This window comes from Equus caballus, chromosome 9 (genome assembly GCF_041296265.1).
Source record: "Equus caballus isolate H_3958 breed thoroughbred chromosome 9, TB-T2T, whole genome shotgun sequence".
Lineage (NCBI taxonomy): Eukaryota > Metazoa > Chordata > Mammalia > Perissodactyla > Equidae > Equus > Equus caballus.
Window position 1 is genome coordinate 80,950,776 of NC_091692.1, and position 8,405 is coordinate 80,959,180.

Consider the following 8,405-nt stretch of genomic DNA (forward strand, 5'->3'; position numbering starts at 1 on the left):
TTATGAAAGGCACAGTGATTACTATTTTGCACAAGAAGATATTGGCGCTTAGGGAGGTTAAGTAGCTCGCTCAGGATCGATTATTACGTGGCTAAGAGCTGGGAAATAAAGAAATGAGTCCGTATTTCCCGTGTCTTCCGAGAAGAGACACCACCACCTATAAGAAAGGTGAGAGTAATTGACGCGGTTAGAAAGCAGAGGACCTGAGATTCACTGCAGGGCCCCATCAAGGACCATTCATTCTACCTGGAGAAAAACCCCAAATCCCAGGATTCTAAGGCTAGCATACTAGAATTCTTATACTTTCAAGATATTCTTTGAGACTGAATAATAGAAATTGTTGACAAAATACCGGCCAATATTGCACAGCACAATATTACTGTGCCCTGCTACACGGCAGGTGATCCACGTGGAGGGTTTCCCTGGTTTTCCTCTTATTTCTCCTGACGCACCAGTTCTTCATCCACCATTTGTCTTCCAAGGTTCTTTCCTCAACCCAGTTTTCTGTTCCACAAACTCACCCTATGAAACGTAATCCACTCCCCAAGGTGTCGCAATCCGGCTCTCTGCTGATGACTCCCCCAGTCCAGAACCAGCCCATAGATCCAACAGGCCTGAGTGGAAGGCTCCACCAGGACAGCCTCCAGGCACTAGCTACTGATGAGTTCATCCAGGGAAGGACCATTAAAAAAAAAAAGAAAAAAAGCTTGTTCTCCCATCAGAGATGTAAATGTCCTTATTAGGAAAAATTTAGAAATTATAGAAAAATTAAAAATATATTTATATCCATAATATCATCACCCAAAAGGAATAGAGTCTAAAGAAGGTAGAGAAATTTGCCCTAATCCTAAAATGCCCTGTCCTAACAGAAAAGTCAATACAGCAGTGTCAAAGGGCATCAAGCACCGGATTTGTCTGGGTTCATGATCCTGGTTCAGGTATTCACTAGCCACGTGACCCGATTTGTGAAGTGGGCACTGAGTAAAATAATGTGTGTAAAGTGTCTGCCGGACGGCAAGTGAGTAATGCATGTTCATTCACAATTCCCGTGCCAGGGCCAAAGTAAGAGCAAAGCAAAGGCAGGCAGGGAGAGTGTTTTCAGGTTTTTCTTTTTGAAGGCTGTTTGGTTTTAGAACTTCCATCCTCTCCTGTTCTGAGGCCTCCCAGGTCTAGCCTCCTCCTGGCCCAACAACTAACTGAGCTGGTTGGATATTCTGCTGAAATGGGTTGGAAGGCAGGGAAGGGCAGTTTATGGGTAAAAGAGAGTTCTCTGCCCTTTGCACTCAGGATTTCTGAGCTCGGGTCTCCAGCCTTTTTACTACTAAGAACGCTGTCAGTTATTTTTCCACAGAGTTGTGGAGGATTGATGTACACAATAAAGCTGTATTTGTTAACTAAAAATTTCTTCATTTTCCTTAAAAATAAAATTGAATCTAAGTCCTATCTAACAGCCAATCCAAGCTTCTCCCAGCCTGAACCTACCAGCATTGCCTCGCTGCGTGTTAGGATTCTAGCGGAAAGCGAAGAAGTAGCTGCTGCCGACCTTGGGCAGGCTGAGGAGGGGTGAAATGTGATTCATGTGGGGCCTCTGGCAATAATGACAACAGCTGAAAGACCCCTGTCGCTACTGAGGACCTGGGGTCTGCGATCTCAAGTTGTAAACCACTGCTTCAATTGATAGAGAGGCCCCGGGATAATACCATTTTAAAAGAGGCGAGTAAACTAATAAAAGAGAGAGAAGGGCACTTTTATCCACTTAGGAAAATATACCTTGTACACTTAGGAAATGCCTGGTGTTAGGTTATGTTAGGGAGTAAATGGGTATGCTGCAAATATCTAAAATTGTATGAGTGGTGATAAAAATAGATTTCTTTAGATTTTCTGTACAAATCTGATTTTTGATTAAGGGGTGTGACTGAGTTCCCCATGGCAAGGTAGCATCACCTCCTCCAGGCAGCCCTCCTTTCTTTTTCCTGTAATTCCACCATGCTTCTATCCATTGTGGCCTTTATCACACTGTGGACTGTTGGAGAGTAGAGATGGTGTCTTTTTTACTCTCATAGACTCAGCCCCTAGACTAGACCCCTAGGTCTTGACCCCAGAGCAGCTCAGTCAATGCCTGTTGAATGGACAGGAGATGGCAGAAGGAACAGACAGGAGCACTTCTTAGTTCTAAGTCACTTGTTCACGTCCCATCTAGGAGTGAGGGAGGGGAGGAACCTACATTTATCGAGCATCTGTTATTATGTACTAGGTTGTGCTATGGGCACCCTATTAACTTTCATTAATTCTCACACTCTCTCTCTCCCTGAGTTAGACATTATTATTCCCATTTTTACAGATGAGGAACAAAGATTTGAGAGGTAATTTGTGCAGGGTCCCAGGTCGTGAGGAGAAAAGGCCAGATTCAAAGTCAACTTTATCTGGCATCAAAATCTGTGTTATCAGCTCTCCTCCAAAAACAAGATGGCAGGGTTTCACGAAGACAGAACTGAATCTGCCACTGGCTGGCTCTGCCTGCCTCATATTCTGGAGCCTTGGGGACTTTCATTCCTTCCTCTGTGTGTCTCTGCAGAATGGCTTTCTCTGCCCTGCTTGTACACATCCCAAACATGGCCTCTGAAACCTGGGCAATTCAAGTACGCAGAAAAGAATGACTGACATTACTGTGTGTCCCAATTCCAGGTTATTGACCAAGACACTCTATTGGGCCAGAGTCAGACCGGTCACCATTTGAGAGAGCTGCAGGTTCTGGTGGTCTGCCGGTGGCTCAGGAGGGACTGTGCTCTGGGAGGTGACGGGAAGCCAAGTAGACATACATGTGTAGTCTGCAGGATTTGCAGCCACTGTAGCAGGCAGAGCACTGGGATCTTTGCCTGGGCCTTGGCTGGGGGCCCCTGAGCCCAGAGTCTAGCCACTCCTGGTACATTACTCCACAGCCCTGGGGTGGCTGCCAGGGACAGGACGCTTCTCATTATACTCAGAAATTGCAGTCCTTCATGCCCTTCCCAGTCTTGATTTCCCTCTTGATTTCTCTCTCTACCCCTCGAAGGTGCTCTGCTCTGGAACACCAAAATATCATCTTTGACCATTAAAGGTGGGAAGACTGGTTGTCTTCAGAGTTTCTGCCTTTTCCCAGAAATACAGACCTTCTGTGAGGCAAGAGGCAGCCAGATGAAGTTCGTGTCCAGCCCTCAAGGAAGGGTGTCTGAGGTTACTGCTTTCCTCCCTGGTCCAAGGGAGGTGTTAGGGGTGCTTTGAAAAAGCCTGACACCTTTCTAACCACACCCTCCATAGCTAGGCAATCAAAGCCATCTGCAACCTGTTGCCAAGCTCACTCATACAGTTTTATTATTTTTTTGGTGTTTCTGTTTTTACAGCTTTATGGAGGTATAATTGACAAACAGTAAACTGCACACATTTAAAGTGATGAGTTTTGACATAGGTATGCACCTGTGAAAGCTTCCCCCCATCAAGATGATGAACATGTCCATCGCTCTAAAAGTGTTAGCCCTCTCCCTCCGCCATCCCCTTAGCCAAATCCTGCTCTCGGCCAGGCTGGCCCTCTCTGGCATCGGCCTTCCATATTCTCCCCCGAGTCTTCCCTTCATCCTGCAACCTTCATTGCCCTTACCAGGTCCCGGCTCCGGTTCCTTTGTCAGAAAGGCCCCTCCCAGTGCCCTCCATCTGGCTGACTCCTCAGAAGCCTTTCCTGATCCCCCAGTCTGGGTTCACACAGTACCACATGCTTCTCTCTAACAAGGCACTTCTCGTCCCATACAGCTCTTGTCCATGCTCACTTTTTTGTCCCATGCTTGCTTGTCCATCACCCCCAGGAGACAGTGAGCTCATTCTGGCAGGGACTGGGTCATTCATCTCTGTCTAGCACCGAGCAGAGTGTCTGGCCCCCGGTGGGCCCTCACTCCAAGACTGTTGAATGGGTTAACCTTTAGTCTCTTTGCATATGAATCCTCTCCCCTCTACACTGTACACTCCTCTGGGGCAACACTGGGTACACAGTTTTTATTTATGCATTCTGTGCATAACCCATTGTATTACTGAGGGTCTACTCTGTGCCAGGTGCTAAGGATACACCACTCATGGGCCCTGCTCTTAAGGAGCCTATATTAAGGTGGGGAAGACAGATGATAAACAAGTAAGCAAGCAAAATATTTAATTACAGATTGTGGCAAAGTGCTAGGATAGAGAATAATAGAGCTTGGCAGCCTATAAAACCCCTTCCATAATGAAATCGCATCTTTCTCTCCTTTTTTAACCCAAGCAATTTTGCTCTGAGCTTCTCTGGATATTTGTAAATATTGCTTTTTCTCCTTGTCCATCTTTTTTGTTTCTCCTGAGCAAAGCATACCCTTCCATTACTGGCATGAGTTCCATCCCACTAATTTTCATGGGTATTTATCAACTTACATTAACATATTGAGTTCACTCATTTCTTATATCCTGTAAACTTTTTTTTTCTTTAAAGATTGGCACCTGAGCTAACATCTGTTGCCCATCGTTTTTTTTTCTTCTTCTTCTCCCCAAAGCCCCCCAGTACATAGTTGTATATTCTAGTTGTGAGTGTCTCTGGTCATGCTATGTGGGATGGCGCCTCAGCATGACCTGATGAGTGGTGCCATGTCCGCACCCAGGATCCAAACCAGTGAAACCCTGGGCTGCCAAAGCGGAGCGTGCAAACTTAACCACTCAACCACGGGCCAGCCCCTCTGTAAACTTTTATGGTAGTCCATTCATTGATTCAACTAAAATTTTTTTTTTTTAAAGATTGGCACCTGATCTAACAACTGTTGCAATCGTTTTTGTTTTTCTGCTTTTTCTCCCCAAATCCCCCCAGTACATAGCTGTATATTTTAGTTGTGGGTCCATCTAGTTGTGGCATGATTCAACTAAAATTTACTGACTATCTGCTATAAGGCAAGGGCTGTTTTCAGAGTGGAGGATACAGTGATAAATAAGACAAACAAGATCCTTGCTCTCATGGAACTTAAGTTCTAGTGGGAAAATAATAAACAAGTAAATAAATGAACAGGGTACTTTTCAACCATGGCAAGTGCTATAAAGAAAATGTGAAGGGTGATGTCTGAGGAAGAGACTACTTCAGGTAGGGAAGGTGCTTCTGAGAGGTGAGCTCTGAGCTGAGCCTGGAATGGAGGGAACGAGCTGGCCAAGGGGATTTCTGGAGGTAGCATGGCAGGCGGAAGCAAGAGCTTCTGAAAAACTGCAAGAATGAGGAGCAGAAAGCAGCCATGGTGCTGAAACAAGCAAGTGAGCAAGAGGAAGAGCTGGCTGCATGGCCTGAAACAGGAGAGGGCGCAGCCAGGCAGAGAACAGATCACGTGCTCGATACGTGTTTACTGAAGGAATGAATGAGCTAATGATCCAAACTCCAAGTACTGTATCTTACTAGCTTCTTGGCTGTGTTTTCTAACATTTATTGTGTGTGGTGTGGTGGTTGCATTGTTTTCCTGTCACTCCCTTCGTTGTCATATGATCTAACTATGTAGCTGAGTTTTGGCCTCTCCCCGCACCCCCATTTTCCTCTACAAAACTCAATTTAATGCCCTTTTATTTGGGTCAGCAACTCTTGAGCCAAATGAAATTTTCTGAGGGCTGTGGAGTGTACTCTGTCTTGCTCAGATCATTTCATTCCAGTATCACAGGCTGTTGTCCCAAAGACAAACACTGCCTGCCAACACCAGCTATGTACACAACCAGCCTGACACTGCTTTTTTCTGTCCTGGCTCCCAAACTCACAATCTTCAGTTTAATTTTATTAACATTTATTGAGTAACAATTTTGTGAAGACACTGGCTAGGCACTAGAGGCAATGGTTAAGGATGAGCGCTCCAGAGACTGTTCAGGTTTGACTCCTCCAACCCTTACTAGGTGTGTGAATTTGAACCTTTGCGAGCCTGTTTCCTCATCTATACAGTGGGGGTAATGATAGCATCTACCTCATGGACAGTCCATGGGGACCGAGACAAATCATGGAACTCTCTCAACCTAGGGCTTGGCACGCGGTAAGTGTTCAGTAAATGTTACCTTTAAAAAAAAGATTTAAAAAAATGTGGTTTCTGCCTTCAAAGTGCTCTTAGCTAGTGAAATAGATGTATTAACAGAGCCAGCTGTGACATGTACTGAATAAAGGCATAAACCAAGACCTGTCGGGTAGATATGGGGGAAGCAGCTAGTAGTAACTAGGGCAGGAGAGAAAAACGGGAGGCCTCAAGGGGAGGTGACAACTGTGGTGGGGACAACATCAGAAGAACAAGCCGGACAGAAGGAATAACATGCATATATTATTTCAATGAAAGCAACTGTGCACTTACTGTGTAAAACATACAGTTAATGAACAAGGGACTGAATGTAATAGAAGACAGAAAGTAATAAGCCCTTTAAGAGAAATATAAAGCACAAAGGAAGCGTAGAAGAAAGAGAACTTCATTCCACTAAGGTACGCTGTATTTAAAGATAGTCTACTCAACAAATAGTGCTAGAACGACTAGACACCCATGTGCAAAAACGCGAATCTAGACATAGACCTTACACCCTTCACAAAAATTAACTCAAAATGGCTCACAGATCTAAATGTAAAACAGGAAACTATAAAACTCCTAGAATTGGGTTTGGCAATGACTTCTTAGATACAACACCAAACGCACAATCCATGAGAGAAATAATTCATAAGCTAGACTTCATTAAAATTAAAAACTTCTGCTCTGTAAAAGACAATTTCAAAAGGATGAGAAGACAGGCCACAGCCTGGGTGAAAATATTTGCAAAAGACACATCTGATAAATAACTGTTATGCAAAACATAGAAAGAGCTCTTAAAACTCAACAATAAGAAAACAAACAACCTGATTAAAAAATGGGCCAAAGACCTTAACAGACACCTCATCAAAGAAGATATACAGATGGCAGCAAATAAGCACATGAAAAGATGCTCAATATCATATGCCATCAGGGAAATGCAAATTAAAACAACGAGATACCACTACATACCTATTAGAATGGTCATAATCCAGAACTGACAACACCAAATACTAATGAGAATGTGGAGCAGCAGGAACTCTCCTTCATTGCTGGTGGGAATGCATAATGGTACAGCCACTTTGGAAGATGGTTTGGAAGTTTCTTACAGAATTAAACATACTTTTAGCATACAGTCCAGCAATCCTGCTCCTCAGTATTTACCCAAAGGAGTTGAAAACTTATGTCCACATGAAAACCTTCAATGGATGTTTATAGTAGCTTTCTTCATAATTACCAAGACCTAGAAGCAACCAAGACGTCTTTGAGTATGTGAATGGATAAACTGTGGTACATCCAGACAATAGCATATTATTCAGTGCTAAAATGAAATGAGCTACGAAGCCATGAAAAGACATGGAGGAAACTTAAGTGCATATTACTAAGTGAACGAAGCCAATTAGAAAAGGCTGTATACTGTATGATTCCAACTATAGGACATGACATACATGACTCATCTGTTTCATGTTTAAAGATACCTTATTTAATATATATTTTTGAGTGATTAACATAGAACTCACAGCCAACAGCACTACAACTCGTGCCTGAATGCAGCTTATCTAACACGTGGTTTCTCCATCAGGCATCTCACAGCCTTCTTGCATTTAGGAACAGCACTTTGGCACTACATGTAGGGATCACTTTAAACAGTGAAATCACCAAAAAAGGCTCAAATACTTAAAAAATGGCACTACACAGACTACAAAAGGGATGCTTCTTAACCACGAGAGGGGCTGGCTCTGTGGCGTAGTAGTTAAGTTCACGTGCTCCGCTTTGGCAGCCCAGGGTCTGTGGGTTTGGCTCCTGGGTGAGGCCCTACACACTGCTCATCAAGCCATGCTGTGGCAGCATCCCACATACAAAATAAAGGAAGATTGCCTCAGATGTTAGCTCAGGGATGATCTTCCTCACCAAAAAAAGAAAGGAAAACTAAATAAATAAACCCTACAAAAAACCAAAAAAAACAGTATAAGAGCTGAAACAAGAGGCAAAGCATCACCTTTTTTGACCTCAGTGGGAAGGAGCACATTGGGCAACTCCAATTTTTTGCCACCTTTGTGCATGTGTGTGAACGACCACAAAAGTGCCATGGATATTGATTTGGGGGTTACAAATAAACTTTAGGCATATTTGCATATTCAGGAACTGTGAATAACAGGAATTGCCTGTATTTGCAAATGATGTATCTGGTAAGGGTGTAACATCCAGAACATATAATGAACACCTAAAACTCAGCAAAAAAAAGGCAACCCAATTAAAAACTGGACAAAGGACTTGAATAGACATTTCTCCAAACAGGATATACAAATGGTCACTAACCAGATGAAAAGATGCGCGACATCATTAGTCATT